We start from the raw sequence: 9,817 nt of genomic DNA on the forward strand, positions 1-9,817 counted from the left end.
TTCTGAAAACCAAAGGAGAGATTAATAAAATTAAAATTAAGAAAACTATCAAACTCATAAAAAAAACTAAGCTAGTTTTATGAAAAAAATAAAATATATAAATCTTTGGTTAATTTGATTTAAAAAAAAGAAGAAAACCAAATTACCAGTATCAAAAATGGAAAGGATGAATTCTCCAACAATGAAAAGGAAATAAAAACAATAATTAGGAGCTATTTTGCCCAACTGCATTCCAATAAATTTGAGAATCTTAGAAAAATGGATGAATATTTACAAAAATATAAATTGCCCACATTAACAGAAGAGGAAATAATACTGAAATAATCCCATTTCACAATAAGAAATTGAACAAGCCATTAATGCACTCCTTAAGAAAAAATCTCCAGGACCAGATGGATTTACAAGTGAATTCTATCAAGCATTTAAAGAGCAATTACTTCCTATATAATATTAACTATTTGGGAAAATAGGCAAAGAAAGAGTCCTATCAAATTATTTTTATGATACAAATATAATGTTGATATCTAAACTGGGAAGAGTTTAAACAGAGAAAGAAAATTATAGACCAATTTCCCTAATGAATATAGATGCAACAAAATTTAAATAAAATATTAGCAAAGAGATTACAACAACTTATTTTGAGGGTAATACACTAAGACCAGGTATGACTTATACCAGGAATGCAGGGTTGGTTCAATATTAGGAAAGCTATTAGCATAATTGACCATATCAACCGAAAAAAATAAGCTAACAGAAACCAGATGATTATTTCAATAGATGCAAGAAAAAGCATTTGACAAAATGCAACACCCATTCCCACTAAAACACTAGAGAGCATAGGAATATATGGAATCTTCCTTAAAATGATAGGTAGTATCTATCTAAGACCATCAGCAGGCATTATATGTAATGAGGATAAGCTAGAAGCATTTCCAATAAGATTGGGGGTGAAACAAGGATGTCCATTATCACCACTGTTATTCAATATTGTACTAGAAATATTAGCTTTAGCAATAAGAGAAGAAAAAGAAATTGAAGAAATTAGAATAGGCAAGGAAGAAAACAAAGCCATCAATCTTTGTAGATGATATGATGGAATACTTATAGAATCCTAAAGAATCAAGTAAAAAAAAAATAACTTGAAATAATGAACAACCTTAGCAAAGTTGCAGAATATAAAACAAACCCACATAAATCATCAGTGTTTCTATATCTAACTAACAAAGCCCAACAGCAAGAAATAGAAAGAAAAATTTTCTTTAAAGTTACTGTAGACATAGAAAGTATTTGGGAATTTACCTGCCAAAACAAACCCAGGAACTATATGAGCACAATTACAAAATACCTTTCACAAAAATTAAGTCAGATTTAAATAATTCGAAAAAATATCACTTCCTCATGGGGAGCCTGAGCTAATATAATAAAAATGACAATTTTACCTAAATTAATTTACTTATTCAGTGACATACTAATCAAACTATAAAAAAATATTTTATAGAGCCAGAAAAAGAATCATCTGGAAGAACAAAAGGTCCAGAATATCAAAGAAATTAATGAAAAGAAATGCAAGGGAATGGCCTTGCTATAGCAGATCTTACATTGTACTATAAAACATCAATTAGTACTGGTTAAGAAATAGTGTGATGAATTAGTGGAATAGGTAAAGTAGGCAAGACACAAGAGCCAATGACTATTGTAACCCACTATTTGATAATTCCAAAGACTCCAGTTTCTGGGATAAGAACTGGCTATTTAACAAAAACTTCTGGGAAAACTGGAAAAGAGTATGACAGAAACTAGGCACAGACCAACATTTTACACCTTGTACCAAGAAAAGACTGATACTATAAGCAAACTAGGAGAACAAGAAACAGTTTACCCATCAATCTATGAAAAAGGGAAGAATTTATGACAAAACAAGAGACAGAGAACATTATGAAATGCAAAATGGGTGATTTTGATTGCATTAAATTGTAAAGTTTTTGCACAAACCAAGCCAATGCAACCAAGATTAGAAGGGAAGCAGACATCTGGGAAACAATTTTTACAGCCAGTGTCTCTGATAAAGGCCTCATTTTTAAAAGATATAGACAACCTAGTATAATTTATAAGAATACAAATCACTCCCCAATTGATAAGTGGTCAAAGCATATGATTGGGCAGTTTTCAGAGGAAGAAATTAAAACTATATAGTCATATAAAATACTCTAAATCGCTATTGATTAGAGAAATGCTAATCAAAATAACTTTGAGGTACCACATCACACCTATCAGATTGGCTAACACGACAAAACAGGACAATGATAAATATTGGAGAAGATGTGGGAAATTTAGAACACTAATGCATTGTTGGTGGAGTTGTGAACTGATCCAATCTTTCTAGAGAGCAATTTGGAACTATGCCCAAAAGGCTATAAAATTGTGCATACCCTTTGACCCAGCAATACCATTTCTAAGGTCTATATCCCAAAGAGATCATGAAACGGGAAAAGGACCCACATGTACCAAAATATTTATAGCAGATCTGTCCGTGGTGGCAAAGAATTGGAAATTGAGGGGATGTCCATCAGTTGGGGAATGGCTGAACAAGTTGTGATATATGAATGTAATGGAATACTATTGTGTTATAAGAAATAATGAGGGGGCAGCTAGGTGGCGAAATGGATAGAGCACTGGCCCTGAAGTCAGGAGGACCTGAGTTCAAATCTGACCTCAGACCAAACACTTGACACTTACTAGCTGTGTGACCCTGGGCAAGTCACTTAACCCCAGTTGCCAAAAAAAAAAAAATGATGAGCAAGCAGACTTCAGAAAAACCTGGAAAGACTTACATGAACTGATGCTGTTTGAAATGAGCAGAACCAGGAGAACCTTGTACAAAGTAATAGACACAATGTGCAATGGCTCACCTTGATAGAGTTAGCTCTTCTCAGCAATGCAAGGTTGTAAGAGAACTCCGAAAGACTCACAATGAAAAATGTTGTCTGCATACAGAGAAAGAACTTTTGAGTCTGAATGCAGATGGAAGCATACTAATTTTTCTCCTTTTCTTTTGTTGTTTTATTTTTTCTTCTTTCTTATGGTTCTTCCCATTCGTTCTAATTGTTCTTTACATCATAACTGATATGAAAATATGTTTAATATGAACGTATAAGTAGAGCCTATATCAAATTGCACACTGTCCTGGGGAGGGAGGATAAAAGGGTGGAGGAGAAAATGCAAAACTCAAAATCTTATGGAAGTGAATGTTGAAAACTAAAAATAATAAATAAATTAAAAAAAAGAAAATTGCCTTAATTTATAGTTTGTATCCAGAGTAGAATACTTAAATACTACATCTGAATTAAGACAATACATAAAATGTTTGCAGAATAGAGTCCTGAAAAATTAGATCTTCCCAAAAATTAGCTTCTTATAACTGACCATTAAAAACAAAAATCAAAAGTTTAAGGAAATACAGGGAATCAGCCATTTCAAATTATTTATCTCTCCATAAACTAGAGGGTGAAGGCACCAAGGATATGAGATCAATGGTACAGTTGAAGGACTGTTTGAGGAAATAATACTCTAGTTCTAGGTAATATGCAGCTACTTCATAGTTCTATATCATCACAGTATCATTGAGAGTTTAAAGCTGTGGCCCAAGCCAAGTCCCTTTGGTAACAGAGTTAGCAATGTCTTTTCTTTGCTCAGTAGCAGCATTCCCACCTTTCTGGTTTTTAGTGGTATTGGAGGCCTGAATGTGCTATTTTCTTAGATAGATTCCAAAGAGGTCTTTGTACAAAGTAGACATGAATAAAGGCTAGGACTTAAAAAGAAAAAAAAAAGACTGGGGAGTAAGGCATTCTAGGAATAAACAAAAAGAATAGACACATTTAGAAAGACAAGCATATGGCATTTGGGAGAAACAATGAATAAACACTGTGTGAGGTAGATGGTTTTTGCAGGGGAAAATATAGAAACAGAGTTGCTTAATATGCTCAGGACCAAGCATTTCTCCCAAATTATGCGTCTATGTCAAATTACGTTATATATCAAGATAACTAATTTTAATATCTTTGCTTAAATCACCTTTTAGTAAAAGACCAGAATAAATAAACTAGTTAATCTAAAGTGTTTTAGATACAAACAGAGGGTTCTCAGCCAATTATTGGTTCACATTGAATATTTTGGTGTAGCATTCATCCGAAATTGGTCATTAAAAGTTCCAAAGACTCAGAAACTAGTCCACAGCTTGGACTTGCGGTTCCTTGAATCAATAATTTTTTAAAAAACCTTATTATTTTTTTCTCAACTTTTGCTGGAATTAAGATTATTTGGTTGGTTAAGTGCACCTTCCATACTCATCTTGAGTAGAAATGTTTAAAATTGCCTGGTTAGCTGATTCCTTCAACAGTTAAGCTGACTGTTGAAATATTTATCATTAGTTTCATTGACTAACTACACCAAACAGAAGTTACACATCCTTTTGTCAACAAGTCCTGAATGTCTTAGCATGGTCAATCTTTAAGTCTCATTAAAATGATGCAGAATTTCCAGAAGTGCAACTTCCACAAATTTATAGAAAATATCAAAGACAAGTGCAGTCATCTTGACATTTATTTCTTTTCATTTTCTGGGATCTGTGTGATTTCTTCCCAAAATGATGGCATAAATGTTTTTTTCCCTCTTAGGTCACAATTAATTTGCTGTGCTGTTATGCATCATTTAGTTTAAAGTTTATTGTCTTGTTACTAAGAGAATACAACTCTTCTTCTTAAAAAAAAAATTTAGGCAGTTTGGGGTTAAATGACTTTGCCCAGGGTCACACAGCTAGTAAGTGTCAAGTGTTTGATCTGAGGCTGAATTTGAACTCAAGTTCTCCTGACTTCAGGGCCAGTGCTCTATCCAATGTACTACCTAGCTGCCCCAAGAATACAACTTTTCTGATTAACTCTAAACTTTTGGTCTAGCATTTTCACTTTTCTCTTTTCTAATAAACAGTTAATTAAAATAAATTTTCTGATTTTCAAACTGAGGAATTAATTTCAAATTAAAGAAAAAATAGATGCCACATGATCATTATCCTTCAATGACAAAATGATCTATGGATCATCAGACAAGAACATATAATTTTGAACTTAGAATGTATTGACAATAAAGTGAAATGATAGAACTAAATAAAATCAATTGGAAGTGAAATTGCTCAATATTGACTGAGCCTTCCACTAATTTGAAATCATGTGATAAAGGAGAAATGAAATAATTTATGTCATTGGCCAGTGGCTCCCCAAAAAGTTTTCCTGTTTATTTCTAAACAATGGTCTTCACAATTTGCTCAGATTACTATGTAATAGTAACTATGTACATAGTTATTGATAAACAGATATCTATATCTATAAACATACACATGTATATTCATACACATATGTGTAAATCTGTACTATGCTTCTTTCTACTTGGAATGTTTCTCTGAAAGTGGATAGTATTTTCCTTCATAAGTCCAAGTCTTGTTTTTTTTTTTCTAAATCCACCAGCTCATCATTTCCTACACCACAGCAATATTCCAACCCAATTACATCCTATCTGAGATATTGTTTATGAAAGCCCCACCCACAATTTTCTGCATTTCTTCTATACTTGGTTGCATAAGTTTTATTTATACAAGAAAAATTGAATTTAAAATAATTGAAAAATATCCATCTTACTCTTCAACAGTGCTCCCACTTATAATATAGTTTAAGATCTGATACTGCTGAATCTGCATCCTTTACATCATTGTTTCCGTAGTTTCTTTGAAGTTCCTGACCTTCTGTTCTTCCATATGAACTTTGTTATTATTTTTTCTAATTGTGATCTGAAACTAAAACCAGGGACTCTGCTCTCCTGCCAGTGCTGACAGCCATCAGCTACTGCTGCTGCACTCTCCAGCTGTGTGTTAGCTCCTTCTCCCCTGAAGTCACAGCCTAGGACATGTCTGGTCAACACATCTGTGTGGGCTGTGTGACATCCCTCCACGGTGGAAAGAACTTCAGCCTTCTCCTATTCAGGGGTCAGACCCCCACATTGTCCATAAGATGAAAGTTTCTAAGGCTGAGGCTGCTTCCCGACCCAGCTGCCCCCAAATCTTGTTGTTTATTGATTCTGCAGAGTTGGCCTGGAGGTGTTTGCACTTCTCTTTGACTGAACCACTTAACTCAGGCTGAACCCCTGGGGGTCTGGTCTTTCCTGTTGTCTTCTCAAGTTGTCTTAGGAGACAACTGCTTTACCCTAAATCAGAAGTTCCCAAAGTGGGCAATACCACCACCTGGGGGGTGCTGGAATGATGAAGTGGAGACGAGGTAGTAACCTCAAGTGCAATTGGGGGACATTGGATAAAAATAAGGGGGTGCTGGAAGCATAAGGAAAGAAGAGAAGAGAAGAAAATTTTGAAAAACTATTCGTACATGTTTCATCTGTTGTGTAACAGAGATAAAGTCATCGTAATTACATTATTTTCTAAATAAACACACAAAATAAAAGTTATAACTGATCAGTGGTCAAGTCTAACAGGTTTTAACAAGCAAGTATTAGCAAGGGAGCCTGTCACACATTGTCAGGAAGTCCAGCTTGCATCAGCAAGAATATGCGCAAGTAAAGACTTGTTTACAATACCATTTGGTTACATGACTCAATACTGCACCATCAAAATTTCAATGCAGGAAAAACCCCAGAAATTTACTATAAATTATTAATAAGATGCCTCATTTAATATATACACATTATATATATACATACATACATACATACATACATACATATATATTTGAAATGATGCAAATTAAAAACAACATTAAAGGATTAAAGATTTCCAGGGGGGCACTGGGTATTTTTTTTTTTGAAAAGGAGTTGGTAGGCCAAATAATTTTGGGAACTTCTACCTTAACTTTTGCTTATTTCCTCTGCTCTATGTTCCCTCTGCTCCATGTCCTAATTTTTTTTTGGTGGAGGAATTTTGGAAAGCTGAAAGTTTTCTGACATACTCTGCCATCTTCCCAGAATCCTCTCTGATAATTTCATTTCAATATAAATTTTCTTGTATCAATTATATCAAGCTACTTTTCATGATTTAGTTACTGCTAAAGTAATTTGGCTATTGTTGCTTATTGTTTTAGTGTGTAAACTTGCCAAAAAGTTTGTTTGGGTTTTGTCTTGCTGAGAATTTGCAAGTGTATGGAAATAATCTCCAATGATTGGCTTTTTACAAGCCAAATTTTACAAGACAAATTTAAATTTGAGATGTAAATCCTGGAAAAGTTTTTTCCTAAGGTGTGATTAGTGAAACTTGTTGTTTGAGGTAAAAGCTGATAGGATTTTATTTTGAATTGTCTAATGGATCATAATCCATCTATAATCAATAATCCACCATCTGAGAGAAATGCCACAAGTTACTCAGAGAGAACATGATACTGGTGGGAAGTCTGCACTGGGAAAAGTTGAGAGGACAATTTTAGCCTCAGTCTAAGATATGAACTTCCTGGCTCAGTTTCCCCATTATGTTCCTTTGAAAAGGAATTTTACTCACCTGATTTTTCCTGAGTTTGGCTATGAGGTGGATTTCATACTGCATGGTGGGAAAAGTAAATTATCTGAATCCAAACAGAGCTAAGAATGTTTTATCCTGTGATATCTGGGCCCTGCAGTCTTTTCTGTCAGATTTGTGTCTTCTAGACTGCAGGCCATTCACCTACAGTTGGTAGCAAACAGCAGGTACTAGCCAATGTCCCCCCATCACTCCCTGGATGCAGCCTGTGCTGGGTTCCAGTCAACCTTCTCTTTGGAACCCCCTCAAGGCAGGGACACCTTTACACCTCTTGCCAGCAGGAAGTAGTTTCAGAAGCCAAGATCTTTGCCCCTTACACCAAAAGAATTTGAGTCTCATTTGTTTGAGGGGGGAATGATGAAGAAGGGATCTGAACCCCAAAAAGGAAAAGCCCTGCACTTTTCCACAAGGCCAAATCTCTGGCATTCCTCTGAGGCTATAATCTCATTAACTGGCCTTTTGTTATCACCTATGCCCAATCTCCCACTTCTCGGTTACTCTTCACTTAGTCTAGTCTTCCACTGTCTTACCTCCCTATGGCCCCTGGCCACTTCCCACAGTTAATCTCCATTTTTCCTTGGCCATGTGATCAAGGTCCCAGGTGTTCTGTTCACCCTAGCTTACTGGCCTCTCCCATCCAGATCTCCTTAGTCTCCCTCCTCCAGTCACCCCAAACTACTTGGCCACTTCTAGATCCCACCCACAGTGTTTCTGTATATAAGGGCCATCTTGTCTCCATTAAGGTGCTCAGATTCTTAAAATCTAGCCACTGCTCAGATTCTTGTAATCTAGCCAATAGCTCACTAATGCTTAAGATTCCTTACGTGTCTGCCCAATATGATGGATGTTCTAATAAATCTTGTCTTTGGCTGAAAGAAGGGTTGGGTCAAAATCTTTCAGGCAGCACCTGTGTATTGCAATTTTGGTATCCCAGTACCCCTAAACTTCAACATTTTACTCTGAGAAGTGTTTTATATGGTTCTTCACATTGCCTAAAAGGTTCTCTCTCTCTCTCTCTCTCTCTCCCCCCCCCACACACACACACACATAGAATTAAGAACCCCTCCTCTAAGACTCTAAGTTTTATATGAGATGCTGATCAGCATTAGTAAAGTAAATTTCCATACTGGGAGGTCTCTGCATCAATGCAATTATAGGTCTAGAAAACTCTTCCCCACCATCATCAAATATTAAAGTATTGAGTAGTCATCAGTACAGATTTGTGATAAAAGAATGTTTCTGGTGTTAAAAATCAAAGAACTATAATCATGGGAAGTTAAGCTAGCCAAGATTCCTCTATAGTGACAGCTCTGTTCCACAATCACCTTTTCCTGACAAGTGATAATGATTCCAAAAATAAATCAAAAAGGTTTTGTATTAATGATATGGTGGTCTATCCCTACTCTTCAAAGACCCATTCTTTTAACTTCACTTGGTGGGTAGAAGTAGGAAACTGAAACATCATCAATAACTGTAAAACACAGTTCAGGAGGATCATAATTAATTTATAAAGATCATTGCAATCCACATTGCTTATGAAGACTAGCAGTAAAAACCAGAGCACATCACATGTCACATACAAAAGTATTTGCTGTAATTGACTTTCCCAAGTACTGGGCTCTTTTCTACTAGCCCCCAGTTGAGGTTTTAGTTGATGTATTTCAGGGGAACCTGGTTAACCAAAGTTTTCACATTTATTTACTGCCTTGGGGCCATCCAGTTACAGAATCTGGATTGTTGGAATAGAATTCCAGTAGCTTTCTTAGTGTTTTTAATTTCTTCCTTACAATCTATATTTAGTTCAGCAGCACATTGAACTCTCTGTCCCTTATTGTATTATCACTCATCAATTATTTCATGAATTGCACCACTTAACTTCAGTTTTTGTCAGAAATTCATCACTCATTGATTCATTTTTTTTCTACCACTCTCAATTTGCAATAAAACCCCTATGCAGGAATGATCACCTACATATGACTAATTAGTAATAAATACAGGGTGACCAAAGTTCAAGAGAATCCCTATAAAGTTGTATATCATGGGAAAAATGACTCTTGGTTTATTATTATTTGAAACCCAGTTCTGTGCAATGGCACATAATATGCCCTCAATGAATGTTAGTTGGCAGATATTGTTAGAATTTGTTCTCCAAGTTTCTTACTATAAGAGGGCTCTTTCATCCATGTTGTGCTAAGCCATATAAAATCCTTATCTTTGCAATGAGCATGAATCAAGAAGGTAGCTAATTAGAATCAA

At 35.2% G+C, this 9,817-nt stretch overlaps 1 pseudogene; it reads right to left on the reverse strand.

Annotated features, from left to right (window-relative positions):
• Window positions 1–7,588, reverse strand: part of LOC114046513 — a 36,704-nt pseudogene extending 29,116 nt beyond the window's left edge.
• Window positions 7,589–9,817: the final 2,229 nt, after the last annotated feature.

Source organism: Vombatus ursinus, unplaced genomic scaffold, assembly GCF_900497805.2.
Source record: "Vombatus ursinus unplaced genomic scaffold, bare-nosed wombat genome assembly UNPS02014784.1, whole genome shotgun sequence".
NCBI lineage: Eukaryota > Metazoa > Chordata > Mammalia > Diprotodontia > Vombatidae > Vombatus > Vombatus ursinus.